General features: G+C 39.3%; 1 non-coding gene across 1 annotated transcript; it reads right to left on the reverse strand.

Annotated features, from left to right (window-relative positions):
- Window positions 1–6,895: 6,895 nt before the first annotated feature.
- TRNAT-AGU (transfer RNA threonine (anticodon AGU)) lies at window positions 6,896–6,969 on the reverse strand. Its single transcript has one exon. It is a non-coding gene; the product is annotated as a tRNA-Thr (tRNA).
- Window positions 6,970–19,156: the final 12,187 nt, after the last annotated feature.

The following is a 19,156-nucleotide window of genomic DNA, read 5'->3' on the forward strand; positions in this document are numbered from 1 at the left end:
TCACCTTTCTATGCATCATTCCACCTGGGCAGAACTGTAACAGAAGCATATCTACCTGGTAATCATATAATGGTCATCACCAATGCCTAGGATCATATATCAGTTTCTCCCAGCAAGAAAAGAGTACATCTTTCTTGTTCTTTTCACCCCCCAGGGAACCTGTTAACCCCACAAATTGTCTCACTGTGATGGTGACAACATTTCCTCTTTTGTGTGAATTCAAAACATTGAGTGTTTCTACTATCAGTCAAGAAGTATTTATTAAGCACTCAAGTTTGTACCTCAAAAATGTCACTATCAGACTAAATGCATATTACTCCTTCCATTCACCTCCTCTTTCTCAGTTCTTTGTGTCTTGGCTCTGGTTTCTTCCCATAAGTTGATGAGATTATATAACTACATTTCAATTCAGTAATATTTTGAATAGACCTGTGGTTTCATCAAAATGACCCAGTTGTTTGGAATCCACAACATGCACACCTTCCCATGGTGTAGTCAATGGATTGCTGTACTTGAGTTCTGGGAATTCGGCATTCCAGTTCTGTCTCTGACACTTGTTAGCCTGTCAGTCAGTCAACAGACATTATTAAGCACCTGCCAGGTTCAATGTAAACCATACATAACTTCAGAGGAAGTCAAAACTTCCCTGAGCTTCATTCTCCTCAACTCTAAAATGGGGATAATAATAGCTGTAGCATCCACTTTACAGGATTTTTGTGAGGCTCAAATGATATAATGTTTTCAAAGAGCTTTGAATACTCTAAAAGAGTCATATCAATGTCAACTATTATTGTTCGCATCCTCTCATAAATCTTCCAGAAGAGGTACTCAATGTACTGCTAAATGGAGAATTGTGTCTCCCACCATCCTCTTGGTAGTAAAGGCTGAGCCGATGACAAAAAATTTTACCTTGACAGAGACAATTTTTTGGCCAAAAAATAATTATGAGAATGCGAGAGTCATGTTTTTGGTTCACCGTTGCAACAGGGATGACAGAAGGAGTCATACCACTAGATCAAGGGTTCTTGTTCAATCTTTTATGTGTTATAGACCCCTTTTGCAGCCTCGTGAAGCCTACAGGACCTATGGAGCCTTCTTAGAAAAACATTTTTAAGCACAGGATTACAAAGGAAACAAATTATATTAAAACTGACATTATTTTACATCCAACTTCATAAAACTCCTGAAATCTTAGATCCTTTGGGAAGGTCCATGGACCAGGCTAAAAATTCCTGCAGGAGATCCATCAGAAAAAAGCATTATGACACCAGAAAGTTTCTGAAACTAGCACTCAAAACCACCATCTAGAGATTATATCAGGAAAGAAAATTTTATATTCATTCTTATTCAGTGTTTCTATGCATTTACATAGATTCTTAGAACCAATACTTACTGAAACATGCATGTTAATTTTGTTTTCTTTTAAAATATTATTCTGTAATATTGGACTACATGTTTTGCAAATAGGAAGCCGTTCTCATTGTCCGGGATTGGAGGTGGAGGGAACTGAGGTAGGTAACCATGCATAAAGAGCATCATACATAGATTTTCCCAAGGTGGAGGCAATTCAAGCCCAAATTCAGGGCTCTTTCTGCTATACCCCACGATCTCTGTAATAGAGACCCTTAGCCAAAAGCCTGAGACAAGAAGTTTTACATGGTATGGGGTGTAAAGGTAAAGGAAGTCTGCTCACACTTCTAGTTAAAGGATATGGCTTTCAGTGGAACAGGTTCCAGGAACAGATCACTGATAGTGAACTGATACTTATTTTGATGAAGTGATGTATTCCAGATATCAGGTGGATGAAAGTTGATTGTGAAAGGTACTACAAAATTCTAAACCCCAGGCTTCAGTGCATGGCTGTAAGAATTTATGGGAATGGTAGTCCAAGGGGATGATATAGGTGCTGTCTGTCATCCACAAACTTAATTTGAATTTATTTAATTCAATTGCTTTTTTTCCTGATGTAGTAGGATCCTTGCCCTAACCCTAATTCCATCAAATCTGAGACTCATGGTCATTTGCTAGAGCATTCCAGGTTGGAGCAGACCCAGTGTTCTCTCCACCTTTCCAGGTTAGTTTTGATCAACTGAACTAGGGGAATTGAATCAATGCATCTGTGTGGCCTCAAATAAGCAAGGGAACCAGTCTAAGGGTGTTGTGGTATGACCTCCCTTTGCCCAATGATGCCATCATCCACATCCTCAACAAGCTGGTGGACCAAAGCATCCCCCAACCCTCTTGTGTCCCTTACAAATGTTCATTAGTGCCATTTAGTGTCCTACTGATAGAGGTCCATAGCAGGATCTTTCTTGTACAAAGAATATGATGGCATGATGTTCCAGTGTGTGACAGAATGAGGGTCATGAGTCTCCTACTTATTCTGAAATGAAGCATGATGATATTCTAAGATGATATTGATCTTAAGGTACAGCACTCCTTTCACCAATTTCTAGACTCTTTAACTGCCCCACCTCCCACTCCCCTTCTAGGCATAGTTATTAATGGCTTCTTTTCCTGTTATTCACCTCACTTTTGTTCCCATAATTGGTTTAAAAAATGAGGTCTTGATCCCAAGTGAGTACCTACTGTCCTAGGAGACTACTCCCTTGGGAGTCCTGCATTCCACTCTCCTGGTTCTTCCTGTTGGATGAGAAGCCATATTTGCCAGGAGAATCTTGGGGACTGGTATGGTAGAAGGCATGGTGGCTTGTTCTTTTGGAGCCCTAGCTCTGACCCCCTAGACAAATCCCTTCTAGACCCTCTGATCATCCCAGGCAGGGGAATGAGCACAGCAGCCCTGAGCTCTAGGGAGGCTTGTTAGAAATAAGAAATTGGTGAGAGGGGGTAGGGCAGGTAGTTCATGCTTTTAAGGCCTCTCAGGGGAGGAGCCAGGGTTCTTAGCATGGATAGTTCTTGCATTTATTAAGGCTGCCATCTCTTCTGGGTCAGGAGCCTTTGCTCTCACCCTTTCTGAGTCTTCTGAAGCACTATTATTACATGGTTACCCTCTGGGCCTTCATGGCTCATTTCTTGCTTAGCCAGGATGCAGCAGGAAGTGGGTCAGGGGAGGAGAATTCCTGGGATGGATTGTTTGTAGCATCTGTCCTAAGATAATCTTTTCAATGAGGAAATGTCATTGCTCATGGCACTAAGACTTCCAAGAAGAACCCAGGACTATCTGCTCCCACTGAAGTCACACCACAACAGCCTTACTAGCTTCATAAAATTTCATAGAATTTGAGTTAAGCTCCATCACTTCATAAGTATTAAAACTGAGGCACAGAGAGCTCAAGTGACCTGCTCAAAGCTACACAACTAGTTAGTGCCAGAATTAGGAGCAGAGTCCTGATCTAATGTTCTTCCAATAGACAGCATGCTTTCGCTATTTCATCCCTAGTTTCCTTAGTCTCTCTGGTTCCATCCTCTCCCCTTTCCTGTGCATAAGAGCCAGATTCACTCAGTACTCAAATATTTAAGTGACTCTATGATCTCATCAATTTAAGAATTCCTTCCAATGATGTGGATCCAGACCACTCCATGCCTATCCATCCACAGGATTCTCATCCACTTCCTCCCAAAAGTTCACCATATGGGGTTTACCCAACATACTGGGTAAACTGGTTTTCTTTAATATTTTGAGATATCTTTAGAATGTCATTTACCTGTCATTTCTTACTCTTGCCTCATGACCAGACTATCTTCTTTTCTGTAATGCAATGCCTTGGTGGCATCATTTACTCCTATTCTTATACCCCCATGTGCCTTTCCATTTTCCTTTGTTTGATCTTAATCTTTCATTTTTCAGAAGTCATGATATTCCAGGTCTCACTGCCATACCACTCTCTCCTGGCTTTCTTCCTACCTACCTGACCACTCCTCCATCTCCTTTGGTGGATCTTCATGCAGGTCACAACTGCTAAGTGTGGTTGTCTCACAGGTCTCTGGACTGGTTCCTCTTCTGTTCTATCTTTAAATAATTTCACTTGATTAACTCATCAGCTTCCATGGATTCAATTATCATCTTTATGTTGATGATTCTTATATCTGCTTATTCAGTCTTAACCTCTCTGCTAACCACCAGGCTTGTATCTCCAAACACCTATTAGACGTCTTGAACTGGATGTCTTGCAGATATCTTAAACTCAACATGTCTATAACTGAACTCATTATTTTCACCAAAAAGAAATCCTTCCCTTTTAGTAATGTCCCTATTATTGTTGAAGATGCCACCATACTCCCAGTCACCCAGGCTCAAAATTTAGGTGTTATCCTATACTCCTCACTCTCTCTCATGCTCCATATCCAATTTGCTGCCAAGATCTATTGATTTTACCTTTAGTGACATCTCTTGAATATGCCCAAATGAAATAACTGTAAAACAAGCTTGTTCTCTTTCCCTTAGTTGGTCCTCATCGGTCCAATACCTACCAATTCTCTTTTTGAAAAACAGCCAGATTAATCTTCCCAAGATATTCTTTGATTGAGTCACCATCCTGCTTTAAAACCTTCAGTGGCTTCCCATTGTCTACCAAATCCAGCTTTTTTATTCCAGTATTCCCTTATACACATCCTGCTCTCTAGTCAAACCACACAACCTGCCATCCCTGAGCAAGCCTGGCACACAACACACCATCTTGGTCCTTTGGAGAACATCATTCCCTCTGCCTGAAATATGCCTTTCCATCCCTCCCTATCAAAACCGTACTATGATGGCCAATCAATCATTAAACCTTTATTTAAAAATCTTCTATATGCTATGTGCTGGAGATACAAGATCCAGCTAAAATCTTAATGAAACATCCCTGATCCACTCAGTTAGAATTGAACTCTCCCTCCCCTTAATATGAGAAAATAAAAGTTATAAGAGGATGAATTTGATAACAGTTTAATTTAATAATAGATATGTAAAATCATACTCATATTTTTATTACTTTCTGTAACTTCTCTAACTTTGTAATTTTCTCTAAATCAGTCAGACATTTATTAAGCCTTTTCTAAGGTTTACTAGTTTACTTTACTAAGCCATGGAGTTATAAAGAAAGGCAAAAATACGGTCCCTACCTTCAGAGGGGACTTTGTATGTATATAGGTATGTGTGTGTGTATATATACATATATATGTGTGTACAATGCATGTATATGTGTACATATATTCATACACAAATACACAGTAAATTAGTGAAATTATACTTTTTTAAATTTATAAACAATGTACAAAAGGGTTGATGAGTATTCTATACTTAATCTTCTCAGTTACCTCTCCCTACAGTACACTGCCTATTGGCCAATGCCACCACGAATAGATGCCATTACTTACTGGAAATACAAGCATAAATATATGGAGGTCTGAGGGTTTCTGACCGTACTGACTTTACACTTGCATACTAATATCTTCCAAGAAGAGTCAAACTATCGCCCTGTAGTCCAAATATGCCCCGCCAGTCATCTCTTTTTGAATGACCCTTACATTTTAAAATAAGCGAGCTGTAGTCTGCCCATCCTTAATTCAATAGAAAAAAAGTTTACATTTGAGTTGGAAACAAAATTGGGGCTATGCGTATGGCTTGCAACAGCACGCTTCGGTCACTAGATGGCAGCAGAGATCTATCTGGGAAGTACCTCAGGTCTAAGAAATGAACTTGTTCAAAACTTTTTGCTCCCAGGTTCATAATCTGTGTGTCAAAGGTCAGGAACCAGAAACGTCCTGAGCAAGGTTCCAATCTCCAAATCGAGGGATGTGAGAGAAAGGAGCAGGAACTGGCAGTAGAGGAGAGAGGCTCTGGCTTGCACCTGCTGCTATATGCACTAAATATTTTCCATATACTCTCCTCCCCATGATGACGTGTGTTGGGAATCACTCTGTCCTTATAGCAGATTAAACAGATTTAACCAAAGAAACGATTTAAAACTGAAGGTGAAAGATAGGGGAGAGAGAGAGAGAGAGAGACTTATAAAGGAAATCCGGTGAAAATCCTGGCTTTAATATTTACTAGCTATGCACTTTCTGAGCCTCTTTCCCTATTTAATACTTAACTCTGGAGTTATTATGAGTATCAAATAAAATCATACGTGTAAAGCATTAAATAAATACGTACCATTGCCAGGCTTAACTTTTTCTAGCCCCTAAATCAGGTTAGTCAACTAGCAAGTATCTAGTGCATACCATGCTCTATGGTAGTTCTAGTCATTTCAGAATTTGATCATATACTTGACATGGCTGAGGTAGGTTACAATGGAGATACTTTGATAGAACCTTCAACCCTGGGAATCCAGGTTTTGGAGGACTGGGGCAGGCACGCTCTCTGCCATATTGTGATTTATTTGATCATAACTCACTAATTTGCATTAGCCATTTCCTAGCCTCATTCGCTGAACGCTTATTAATCATCTCAAAGAATTATCATAATTTAAATACAGAATTAATGAGACTTGTTCTCTCTCGTGCACTGCAACGGGTAGAGAATATCTACTTGTTAGGAAGAAGTGTTTCTATTTAAAATTTTAGGTGCCAGGGTTCTACTTAAACCCTCTCATTGCCCCAGGCAAATTTTCAAGTACTGTAAATTATCGATCCTCTTCAGAGAATGTTCACGCTGGGAGGTCCTTACACTGATGAAATCACTGATCCAGCATTCTTTGGGAAATTGGGGAGGGTGTTATTCTATAGAATTTGTATATTTTTGTTTTTCACTCATTCCCTGAAAATCATTTCTAGTTCCTGGACTAGAAAAAGAAGGAAAATAAAGCACAAAGCCAAGGACCTGGGAGACGGCCTCATTTTCTTTTTCTGTTGAGAGGGCCAAACTCCACGACCTCTGGAAGATTTTTCCTCTTTCAGAGCATCCCAGAGACGCATTATTAGTCATAAACCGTTCTTAGTGAAATAAAAGAGGAGGTCCCGCTGGGATTCGAACCCAGGATCTCCTGTTTACTAGACAGGCGCTTTAACCAACTAAGCCACGGGGCCAACAGCTTTGGGTCTTCTGAATCAACTAAGAAAGGTAGTGTATTTCTTTTTGAGTCTGGTGTGTATGTATATGTTTTTTAATAAGAAAAGTGGGTTAAGGAACATGATTTGTTCACTCTCAATATAGATTAAATTCCCGCTTCACTGGGACTGAAAAAAGAAAAGGAGCATCACCTAAGTGGTGGCCAAAGGGGCAGGGGCTTGAACCTTCTGCCGTGACCTGGACTCATCCCCTTTATCTACAGGAGCGGGAAAAGAACTTAAGGCAACTTTGGGCATAAAAATGAATTTATCCATAAGAGAGGAAAAAATGTGTGAAGCGGAAGGAGGAGTACAAGGACAAGTTTCAAAAAAGGGAAAAGTGTCCACTGTTTCAGTGTTCAGAGTGTTCTGAGACAGAACAGGGCGGATGACCCAGCAAAGTGGGCATGAGAAGGCAGGTGAAGTTCGCGGCTCCTGCTCAGGGTTGCTGTCGAGTTCCCCTTTCCCCATGGCTAAGTTAACAGTGGATGGAGCTAGCTCCCCGCCCGTTGCATTTCTGCAGAGCTGCCTCTTTTGGTCTTGACTGCAATAAAAATACTAGAAATTCTCACTAATTTTTCCTTTTATGCTTTTCCTAATACGAGTGAACCAAGGGGCCATGTCAAGACTGGGCTATACCCCTGATAAAATCACATCTACAGAAATTGTGGTGAGTCCTGCCCTGAGTCCCACACTTTTGGAAAAATTCCTGCTTTGGATAGCATCCAGACTAGGAAGATGAAAACTGGGTCTTGAGTTTATCAGTAGAACTCAGGATCGAGGGAGGTTTGTACTGGAGACGACTTAGGAATTGAATGGAAGAAAAGTGATAGCAGCCTGCAAGTACTTGAAAGGTTATTTAATGGAATTTTAGTTTGTTCTGCTTGGCTCTAGAAGGCTGAGCCCCAGTTCAGAAACCTTCGTTTCAGCAGTGGGTGAAAATGAGAGAAAAGAGATTATATGGACACTCTTTAACTGGATGTATCCCCCAAACAGGGCTATCTTAAGTTTAAAGTACCCCCTGAATCCCACATCCATTCATCATTAGGAGAACTACGTGATTAATTATATAAATAACTAAGACTACATAATAATTTCAATAGCTACAGAAAAAGCCTTTCACAAAATGCAATATTCATATGACTGGAAAGACCCTTCATTAATAGAATCAAAAGAATTCATCCAAAAACTAAGAATCAAGGATATTTGCAATAAACACTAGAAGTTTTATCAATACAAATAAAGGTAAAACAAGTATGTTCCATCACCCCACTACGGATCCAAGACAACTCCAAAGGATTCATGATAAAAATGCTGTCCACATCCAGAAAAAGAACTATGGAGTCTGAATGCAGATTGAGGCATATTTACTCTCTCTCTCTCTCTTTTTAAATTTTTTGTTTGTTTCTTCTTTCTCATGGTTTCTTCCATTGGTTCTAATTCATCTTTACAACATGACTAATGTGAAAATGGATTCAATATGAATGTATATGTAGAACCTGTATCGAATTACACTGCATTTGGGGATGGTGGGAGGGGAGAGATGGGGAGAATATTTGGAACTCAAAATCTTATGCTGCTTTATCTTTTTATGTTTAAGGTCTGTGGGTTTTCTTCTTCCTGGGATCTTTGTTACTTTCAGTCTTTCTGCCCCCCCCCCCCAATTCCCCCTTCCCTCCGCCTTTATTTTGCATATTGCTTCCTCCCTCCCTCCCTCCCCTCTGAGTGTGGTTTCCTTGGAAATTGGATCTCAAAACATATTAACCTTCTCCCACACTAGGGAATTCACAGTTCATCAGTCTAGGTATCTTCCCCAGTTAACTTTTGGATAGTCAGAACTAGCCCCAGCTGAATGCTGTGCTGTTTCCCTGAGGTTTGGCGGACTGCTGCACAATTCCTCACATGCATAGTGTCCTGTTCTGGTGACCTGGCCTATTCCCTCTGATACTTAGTTCTCTGGTCCAGCGGTAGCAGTTTAGAGCCTATCTTCTCTGGTACTGGCAGTTCAGAGCTTTGCAGTGCTGGTGCTTCAAGGTTGCAGCCCCAGGGAGTCTTTCTCCTGAAGGGTTATGATCAAGCTGACTGTCAAGGTCTAAACAAACTTCCACTGCCTGGGGCTGGGGTATCTATGGCACAGGAAAGAGGCAGGGTGGAGTAGTTGTGGAGAGTTAGGGTTTGATATAAGTCTGAGTCATGTTCTGTTTGTGTGGCCTCGCTGCTAGTAGTTTGGGAAGTAGAGGAGGGGTACAAGATTAGTGACCATCCATTCCTAGGGTTTGTTTGTTTATTTTTGACCTTTTTTTGGATTCTGAGTGTCCTAGACCATGGAAACAACTGAAGTTGCTTTATATTTCATGCATAATATCTGTTTTGAAGAGATTTAAGAGGTTATGGGAATCAGAGAAAATGTCCAGTCCTCTGTTTTATTACTCATATGACCTGAAAGTCTCCTAATGGTTTTCTAAATATCATATAAAGAATCCCAAGCAGTTGAGGAAACTAAGGAGATTAGAACAGCAAATGTTTAGGAACTGAGTGAACCACACTCACTCTACCTTGTGAATCAATTCTGGAGCTAACTCAGTTCCATCCAACTTCTGTCCTGTGAGAAAACTTTATTCAATTGTGGAATTGAGAGAAAATTTTATTTTACTTTTTTTGACTTATCCTTGCATGACTGGGAAGCTGGTTAGAGAACATTAAGGACCTACGTTATGCTGACCAGAAACTCAATCAAAAGCCAAAGATTAATGCAAAGAGTTTTCTTACAGTTGTACATCTCAAGTAATCTATTTGTCCTATCTGAAAACTGACCCCATACTGATCAATTAATTATTGTTTCCATGTTCCTTTGATTGTTTACAGACCCTTTAGGGACACCTCCTTTTCTGACTTCAGGGAATTGCACCTGTTCTCTCTCCCCCTCCCAATTTGGAAAGTTCCCAATCTTTTATCTAATTAGAAATCAGGTTATCTAATGCTATATTGTTTCCTTTTAATTAATTAACTTTATTTTGATTGATTGGTTTTAATGTATAAAAGTGTATCTCCCCTATATTCAGGGTCCAGACCTAAGGTGAGGAGGTCTGATCCTGGTTTGTTGGGCAATTGGAATGCATTGCTTAATAAATCAATATGCTCAGAAAAATCAAACCTTTGTTTCCACAGTCATTTCATTTTTCACAGTCCAATTCAGTACAGTTCTGAGACTACCCTCAAATTAAATCTTTAGAGAGGACCCATACCTACTATACCTATTGATCCTGAACTTTACAATGGCTCCCCAAGTGCAAAGTTCTGCAAACTGTTTTTTAAAGACACTTTACAATTTGTCTAATATTTGAAAGTGTTTGTCCCAACCAAACCCAATTAGAGAAAAAAATTTGAAAAACAAAGCAAACAATTAATAGAAGGAAAATCTAGATAAGTTGAAAAGCCAAGAAGAGAATGAAAAAAAAAGCTCACCAATGAAAGCCTAACATCCCAGAGGGAAGCCCAACATCCCAATCCTAGACAAGCATTATAGAATTCTTTCCTGGGGTTTCTGAAATGAATGTGATCTTGAAATTATGCAATAAATAAATTAGGATGTAAAGTTATGTCAGTTAGATTACAGAATTACAAACTCTCACCTATAAAGAAGGTAGGCAATAAATCAGGTGCCATCTGTCTTATGATGGGGGCATTTTCTGTACTAGATGGGGATGGAAACACAAGAAAGGAGAGATTCTAAGAAGTGGCAGGATAGGGGCCAATAAGTACATTTGTGTTACATGAGCCCTAGAAAGAAATAGACTGTTAAAATATGTTACAGAGTCCCACAGTAGTCAGGTCTCTTAAACTGCTTGCTACATACACCCATGAAAGGCACAGGTCCATCAAAACACTGAAGTATTATTAAAGATAGTGGTTAGTGAACATTAGGAAATGAAGCAGAGATGACAGAGAGCAAATATGGCTGCATGTATGGCTGATCATACTAGACTAACCTTATTTCTTTTCTTGAAAGGAATATTCTACTGGGAGATGTGAAAAAATATTTTATATACAGTTTACTTAGATTTTTGTAAAGCATTTTGTAAAGTCTCATGTTAATATTTTGGACAAAATGGTTAAATGTAGGCTAGAAGATGTAGGTAGGCAGATTTGAAACTAATTAAATGGTTGCATCCAAAGAGAAGTCATTAATTCTTTGAATGTCAAGTTAGAAGGCATTACGTAGGGGAGTACTTCAGGGATCTGTGTTTGGCCCTGTGGTTTTTTAGCATTTTTATCAATGTCTTATCATAACATCATAAAGGAAGAGATGACAAGCTTATAAAATTTGCAGATTATGCAAAGTTAAGACAGACACCTGACAGCTGAATGATAAAGTCAGTGCTAAGAGATGAGCTATGAGACATAGAGCTTCAAGGATCAGCAATCCTATGAGCTGAGATACAGAAAGTGAAGGTAGAGTGCTAATCAGAGCTGAGTTATGTAAGTGGTGGAACTATGAAGGACAGTAGTCCAGGGAGCAGAAGTACTGGAGGAGGAAGTCCAAGGTTCAGATTTGTTCAGCAACAGGCTATGGAAAGCAATGTTGCAATGATGCTGAAAACTGACCTACTACATGTAGAGCTACAAGGCATGAGAGTATTTGGAACCAAGCTATTAGTAAAGCTAAAATAGTGCTGAGTTCTAAGCTGCAGGTGGAGCAGATCTCAGGAAAAATGAGCAGGCCTTTGAGAACTATCCAGGAAAAAAGTAACACAAATCATATAGAGAAGTCCCAGAAGAGAGCACCAACAGAATGGAGCAAACTGTCTCTTTTGCTAGAGCCCTACCCAGGGCAGTGCTATAAGTTATAGAAACTGCACAGAATTCTAGGTAGAGAGTGGCCTATTTTTGAGGCTATTGATTCTCTGTTAATTTGTACTGGGTCTAAAAGGCTTATGTTTGGAGTCTGAAAAGGTAATCAGTCTCTCCTGTCTATTGCCCATTTAGGGGTAAAAATGATCTAAATAAATGATTATGTGATAAGTTGGCCCACAGCAAAGAAAGCAAAAATAGGCTGTGCACAACACTTACATATACTGGCAAGATTTATCAAAGGATATGTTTTACAACTTGCTGGGCCTCTGGTAAAAAATTACTTTGAAGACACAAGTCTAAAAGTTTCTTCCAAGAACTTAGAAGAATATCTTGCTCTTTGAGCAAGTCTATGAGTTAAGTTAATCATCTGTGCTACAGAATCCTCAGAGACTGGCTCTTGGGTAGAGTCACCTCTCACCCCCATTCCTAACAAAACTTTGGAAGGAAACAAATTAACCTCCTGTAATGTTAAGGGAATTTGAAGATCTTCCCTGCCCCTTAATAGGCCCATGTGAGCTGCTTTGAACTTTGGCTCAGCTCACATGAAGTCCATGGTGGGAGAAGCTTGCCAAATGGGTGGAGCAAGAAGTAAAAGTGAGGCAGAGCTGGGAGAGAGCAAGGCAGAGCTAAGGCAGAGCAGCTATCATGAGTGAGAGAGGGAGAAATTTTGCCTAGGGAAGCTTATTTGTGGGGAGGCCTAATGGAGAGAAGGCTTGGGGCTGTTGGTGATCCCTGAACTGGTGGTGTGTATGAACTTCTTTGTTACTATGATGGATTTGACTTTCTGGTATCTGAATATCTTGGTTTCATCTTTGAGAAAGAGTTAATAAGACTTTTCAAATTTACCCTGGAAATATTCATGCATATTCATAGTGGCTGTTATGGGTATCATATTGGCATTATACCTCCCCAGAGACTTTCAACATATCTTTCTTTCCATGGAAAGTAAGCTTCTTGAGGGTAAGGGCCATTTCAGTCTTATTCATCAGTTACAGTGGCACAAAAAATTTACTTCCCCAATTTCTCCTTATATACAGAATCATTCCTCTCTCTGATATATGTTGGTGATACTTCTCCCCTTCCCTTCCCAGGGATTCAGGAACAATGATTAGTAGGTATCAGTTGTTGCCTCTGCTCCCAAATCTGTATCATGGAATCTTTAGACATTAAGTTGTTTGAGACAGTGATGGAGGAAGAAAAGGGATAGGAGGTATTGGTGGAGGGAGTCCGGCTTAAGACATGACTGACCTTGAGAATTAATTGTTCACAGCGTAGTAATGTGAATATTCTTTCAAGTGACTCTGCTTTCATTGGGTCAGCTTCAATAAAATATTTATATTTATGTATTCTCAGGGATAAGGGTATTAAATAGAAACAAAGAAAAGGACAAAGATGTTGTTAAGTTTGTTCATGGTTTGAATTTTTTTCAACCCAGCTCTTCTACGCCATAAAGTATGCTATATCTGTTCACTTGTTTACTGATTACATATATTCATATTCACCATATCTGCAGGATCTATTTCTCTGGGGTAGCTAGGTGGTACAGTGAATAAAGTGCTGGATCTGAAGTCAGGAACACACATCTTTCTGGGTTCAAATCCAGCCTCAGACATTTACTAGCTGTGTGATCCTAGGCAAGTCACTTAATCCTGTTTGCCTCAGTTTCCTCATCTATAAAATGAGCTGTAGAAGGAAATGACAATCCACTCCAGTATCTTTCCCAAGAAAACCCTAAGTGGGGTCATGAGGAGTTGGACACAACTGAATAACAACGAGTATTTCTCATATATGTATATACATATATATATATACACATATGTGTGTGTTTGTGTATATATGTTTATATATGTATATATGTATACATACATATTCATTTGCCTAAAAGACCGTATTAAGGAGCCCTCACACAAGGCAGGTGCTCACGTGATGTTTAGAAGAAACAATATAAGGATACTCTCAAGATCTCTCTGAAGAACTTTGGATTATGAGACATGGCAGACACTGGCAAAGGACCACCAAAGAGCAGGACGTGTCCATATCAAAGAAGGCACTATGCTCTATGAGCAAAGCAGAATTGCAGTAAGTAGCTGAAAAAAGAAAACGTGAGATGGTCAAATTTAAAAGCATCTCTATTCCAAATGTTCATAGCGACTATTCATGCCTGACCTGTGATAGAGCCTTCTGAATTCATACTGGTCTGATCTGCTATACTATGTCTTGACTCCAGCATAGTGATGTCATTTTGGACCTCTTTGAGATTAAAGGATAACAACCAATCAGCTAGACACACATAAATAAAATAATTTAACATTCTCTCAAAGCTTTTATTCAGTAGTGTGTCCTTTAATTTATAAATCAACATGTAATTATCAAGTACTTAGTATGTTCCAGGCACTAAGAATGCAAAGAAATAAATGAATAATCCCTGCCTTCAAGGAGCTTACATTTCACAGAAGAAGACAACATGTACCTATATAAAGCAACAAGTATTCCCAGAACTTAGCACAGGGCCTGGCACATAGCAGGTGCTCAAGAAATCCTTGTTCAATTGGATACACGTGTGATCAAGCATAAACAAATATGAACATTTCAATATAAAGGGACCAGAAAGGAGAAATATATGGGAAATTGTTACATAGAATTTAAGCTTTATTTTTAACACATATTAAATTTAATCTCGGTATCAAAACCACACTCTTTGTCCTTTAATTGTTTGTTCAAATCTTTAACTGACAAATATAATGGCCTTTTCTTAATGCTCATTTTTTTTTTTTACCTTTGCAGCAGACAGCATTGTTTGTGACACTTTTCTCCTGGATACTCTGTCCCCTCTGGGTTTTCATAACCTTACCTTCTCTTTGGTCCCCTCAACATCATTCCCCTGCCTTCACTGACTCATCATCCATATCTTGTCCCCTAACTTTGGACACCAAGGCTTTATCTTGGGTACTCTTTGCTTTGCTTTCCATACTTGGTGATCTCATCAGCTCTAAAATATTTCATTATCATTATACAAAAGACTCCTAGGTCTATGTTTCCAGTCCCAATTGGAAAGAGTACTGGTTTTAGAGTTGGAGGAACTGGATCCAAATCCCACATCTGATGCTTTCTACCTGCATGACCATGGGAAATTTCACTTCTTTAGACCTCCATTTCTTCATTTGTAAAATGAGAACTGTGGACTAGATGATCTGTAAGATTCCATCCAGCTATAAATTTATGAATCTTTGAGTCTGTGAGTCTCCTGAATTTCAGTCCTAAATCACCAACTATCTATTAGATATTTTGAACTGGTACCCTTCAGGCATCTCAAACTCAACATATCCAAAACAGAACTCACTCTCTCCTCACCTCTTCTCCCCACGCCCTCATCCTTTATCTTCATCCTCATATACTCATTTCTCAAATTCCCTGTTTCTATCAAGGATATCAACCATTCTTTCAGACAACCAATCTTACAACCTGATTACTATCCTCCACTCCTCAGTTCTCACTCACCTCATGCATCTAATTCATTCACAGATAGTATCATTTCTACTTCTACAATGTCTCTCATTCATATTCCTTTTTTTCCATTCATATAACTGTCTCTGTAGCTTAGGCCTCATTAACTCTAGCCAGAAGCCTATAATAGTCTGCTAAATGGTTCCTTGCCTCAAGACTTATCCCTCTCCAATCCATCCTTCACATAGCTGCCAAAGTGATTCTCCTAAAGTAAAAAGTCTGATCATGCCATCCCCTATTCAATAAACTCCAGTGACTCCTTATTGCCTCGATGATCAAATATAAACTTCTGTGATATTTAAAGCTTTTTATAATTGAACACACCCTACCTTTCAAGCCACATTATTCATTAAGTGCTCCCTTCTATGCCCTCTTCAGTCTAACCGTATCTGGGCTCCTGGATGTTCTTCACATGTGACACTCCAGTATCAGTCTCCATATCTTTGCATTCATTTCCTGTGATGCCTTTTTCTTCATTACTGTCGCTCAGAATCTTTGGTTTCCCCCAAAATATAGGTCAAGTTATACCTTCTTCAAAAGGACTTTCTTATATGTGTCTGTTGTCTCTTATATGATAATAAACTCCATGAGGGATACGCTAACACATATATGCTTGTTGACTGATTTTTGACCCATATGAGTTCACAATGCTTATAAAGAGAAATGAGTAATGGTTATCTTTGGTGCAGTACCAAAGAGACACTGGTTCCGCTTCCACTTGAGATTTTGGGAAGTAGAGAATAGACAAGAGACAAGAATTGTTGTTGCTTATTTGTTGCAGACTCTTTGTGACCCCATTTAGGGTTTTCTTGGCAAAGATGCAGGAGCGGTTCACCATTTTCTTCTCTAGCTTGTTTTACAGATGAGGAAACTGAGGCCAACAAGGTTAAGTGACTTGCCCAGGGTCACACAGTTGGTAAGAGTCTGAGGCCAGATCTTAACTCAGGTTTTCCTGACTCCAAACCTGGTACTCTGTCTCCTGCATCACTTAACTGTCCCAGAGAAAAGAAAGACTCCTAAAATAAACCTAGATTTTTCAAGTCAGGAAGGAGCCTTTTCCACAAGTTACCCTGGTCAGTTACATGGCACCATGGATAGAGCACCTAGCCTAGAGTTAGGAAGAGCTGAGTTTGAATTTGACCTCAGACACTTCCTAGCTGTGTGACCCTAGGCAAGTCACAAAAAAAAAAAAAAAAAACTTCTGTTTGCCTCAGTTTCCACATTTGTAAAATGGATATTAATAGCACCTACCTTGTAAGAATCAACGAGATAATAATTGTAAAGTACTTAGCATAGTACTTGGCATATAATGTGTACTATTTAAATGTTGCTATTATTATGGGAGAGCTAGATGGCACAGTGGGATAGAGCAGTTAACCTGGAATCAGCAAGATCTGAGTTCAAATTTGGCCTTAGGCACTTCAAGTAAGTCCTTTAGCCTCAGTTTCCTCAACTGTAAAATGCAGATAATAGTAACACCTCTCTCCCAGGACTGTGATTTGTAGCAATTTTTTGTGGCCACTGGATTGGAAAAGATCAGTTTACATCCTGATCCTAAAGAAGGGCAATGCCAGGGAATGTTCAAATTACTGAACAATTGCACTCATTTCACATGCCAAGAAGGATATGCTTAAGATTCTGCAAGCTAGTCTTCAGCAATATGTGAACTGAGAAACACCAGAACAGCAGGCTGGTTTTCAAAGAGGCAGAGGAACTAGAAACAAAATTGCCAACATTTACTGGATTATGAAGAAAGCAAGGGAGTTCCAGAAAAAAAAATGTACTTCTGCTTCATTGATTACAGTAAAGCCTTTGACTGTGTGGACCACAGTAAAATGTGACAAATTTACAAAATGTAGCAAGATCATCTTACTTGTCTCCTGAAAAACCTGTATGCAAGCCAAGAATCAACAGTTAGAACCAAACATGGAACAACTAGTTGATTTCAGATCAGACAAAGAGTACAACAAGACTGTATGTTGTCACCTTATTTATTTAACTTCTATGCAGAGTACATCATGCTAAATGCCAGTGGAATCAAAAGCCAAAATTAAGGTTGCTGGGAGAAATAGCAACAATGTCAGATATGCCAACAATATCACTCTAATGGCAGAAAATGAAGAGGAATTAAAAAGCGTCTGGATGAGGGTAAAAGAGGAGAGTGTAAAAGCTGGCTTGAAGCTTAATATCAAAAAAAAAAAAAACTAAGATCTTGCAAGTGGTTCCATCGTTTCCTAGAAAATAGAGAAGAAATGGCAGTAGTGTCAGATTTTATATTCTTAAGCCCTAAGATCACTGAAGATGGTGACTAGAATCATGCAAAGAAAAGATGCTTTCTCCTTGGAAGGAAAGCTATGGCACATTTGGACAACATGCTAAAAGGCAGAGATATCATCTTGCCAACAAAGGTCTGTATAATCAAACCTATGAGCTTTTCCAGTAGCAATGTATAGCTGTGAGAGCTGGACTATAAGGAAAGCTGAGCATTGCAGAATCAATGATTTCAAGTTGTGGTGCTGGAGAAAACTTTTGAGAGTCACTTCGACAGCAAGGAGATCAAATCAATCTATACTTAAAGCAATTAATTCAACTATTTATTGGCAAGTTAAATACTGAAACAGAATCTTAAATACTTTGGCTACTAAGTCACACTGGAAAAGATCCTGATGTTGGCAAAGACTGAAATCAAAAGAAAATGGGGACAGCAGAGGATGAGATGGTTAGATAGTGTCATGGAAACAATGAATAATAACTTAGACAGACTTCAAATGGAGGACAGAAGGGCTTGGTGTGCTGTGGTCTATAGGGTCAAGAAGAGCCAAACATGACTGAACAACAATACATTTGACTTAATAGATAGAGGGCTGATAGAGTTCAGAAGACCTGAATTCAAGTCCTGCCTCTGACACAAACTAGTTGTGTGACCCTATCAAGTCATTTAGCCCCTCAGTAAGGTAAGAAACCCTCTGACTAGAAGTCATAAATGAGTTACAAATTAATATCAGTGAATGGAGTTTCCACACCTTGAATTCCCTACATTAATGGAATCACAGACCCAGATTCTCCTTCCAAAAAAATGAAAGAAAAGGAAACTGAAACTTTCTGCATTTTCATCTTACATCCATCAAATTGGTAGAGAGGTAGAAATCGTCATTGTTATGAGAGCTGTGGGAAAACAGGAACGTCAATTTAATGTTGGAGCTGTGATCTTTTCAATCATTAGGGAAAACCAATTTAGAATTATGGAAGAAAAATAACTAAGCTGTTTGTACCCTTCAGGCCAGCAATCCCACTAATACTAGGTAATAATGATAGCTAGCATTTATATAGCACTTTAAGATTTGCAAACTATTTTACAACCATAGGCTTACACCCTAAGGTCAGAGAGAAAGGAAGGAAGGCAGGCAGGCAAATCAGAATGTCCCTGGCTGAGGCACTTACAAGAGATTGGAGATTTGAAGTCAGAGGCACCATCCCCCAGATCCCAGGACTAGAGGTGACTATAAAAATTAAGCTCTTATTCCAAAAGAAAATGCACAGACAAAGGAGAAACAATCCAACCATAGAAAGTTATTAGAGAAGACTGGGGTTCATCTTCAGAGAAGGATATTGATGCAAAGAAACCATCTTCTACCCCAAAGAATAATGTCAAAGGGTCACCTACCCCAAAAGAATTTATAGAAGAATTTGTAAAAGACTTTAAAAATCAAATGAAAGAGGGGGTTCCATGTGGGATGCGGGGCTAGAGTGCTTGGGCAGAGCAGGTCAGGGCTTGGGACTGAGAGCTGGGGGTGTACGAATGTATGCC

This window comes from Notamacropus eugenii, chromosome 2 (genome assembly GCF_028372415.1).
Source record: "Notamacropus eugenii isolate mMacEug1 chromosome 2, mMacEug1.pri_v2, whole genome shotgun sequence".
NCBI lineage: Eukaryota > Metazoa > Chordata > Mammalia > Diprotodontia > Macropodidae > Notamacropus > Notamacropus eugenii.